This window comes from Pteropus vampyrus, unplaced genomic scaffold (assembly GCF_000151845.1).
Source record: "Pteropus vampyrus isolate Shadow unplaced genomic scaffold, Pvam_2.0 Scaffold355, whole genome shotgun sequence".
Lineage (NCBI taxonomy): Eukaryota > Metazoa > Chordata > Mammalia > Chiroptera > Pteropodidae > Pteropus > Pteropus vampyrus.
The window spans coordinates 438679-439336 of NW_011889136.1; the positions used below are offsets into that span (position 1 = coordinate 438679).

The 658-nt window shown below is 50.5% G+C and overlaps 1 protein-coding gene across 1 annotated transcript in view; it reads left to right on the forward strand.

The window, feature by feature from the left end:
* LOC105304827 (myotubularin-related protein 10) overlaps positions 1-658 on the forward strand; it is a 60774-nt gene that overhangs the window by 32966 nt on the left and 27150 nt on the right. The gene's annotated exons all lie outside the window — the stretch shown is intronic.

Here is a 658-nt window from a genome sequence, read left to right on the forward strand (position 1 = left end):
CCTCTGAGTGATCACAGTTCTGTTTTTACTTTTTTCACGCTTCTTCATGACACCTGATTTCTACCATGTCATCAGAGCAGGGGATAGGCTTTCTTCTCGTATGTCGACCACACTCGTCTTTGCTGTCGCTTGAGGCCGCTCTAAATAGAGATGGGGCCTCTCAAAGGACATTTCGACACAGCCTAGGATTAGACTTCTGAAGCCACAGTCAGGAGCACTCAGAATCAGGTTGCACATCTAGTTGGTTAAGAAAGTACGTCCTGAGATCTCAGAGCTAATTGTCAGGGGACCTGGATCTTCCTAAGATGACCGGCTGTGCTAGTCTGTTGCTGTGACTCCTGTAAGTGGTCCACTTGTAGAGCAGGCCACAAGCATCACCAGGAACTTGGGCACTTTCTGGAAAGCATTAGAATTTGCAGACTCTGCGGTGTCCGGCTGAGTAGCAGCTGCCCCGTCTGTAATACGCTCTCATGGAGAAGGCCAGCCCCGGGTGCAGAGAAGTGGGCAGGTTTTGAACGAGTGAAACCTACAAGATGGCAGACAGGCCAAGGTCCGTAGATGCTCTCAGCTTACGCCCAGGAAATTTGTCAGTTCCTGGATCTTGGGACAGAACTTTGCCAAAGGGACAGCGTCGTAAACAGTAGCGTGTTCTCAGCCC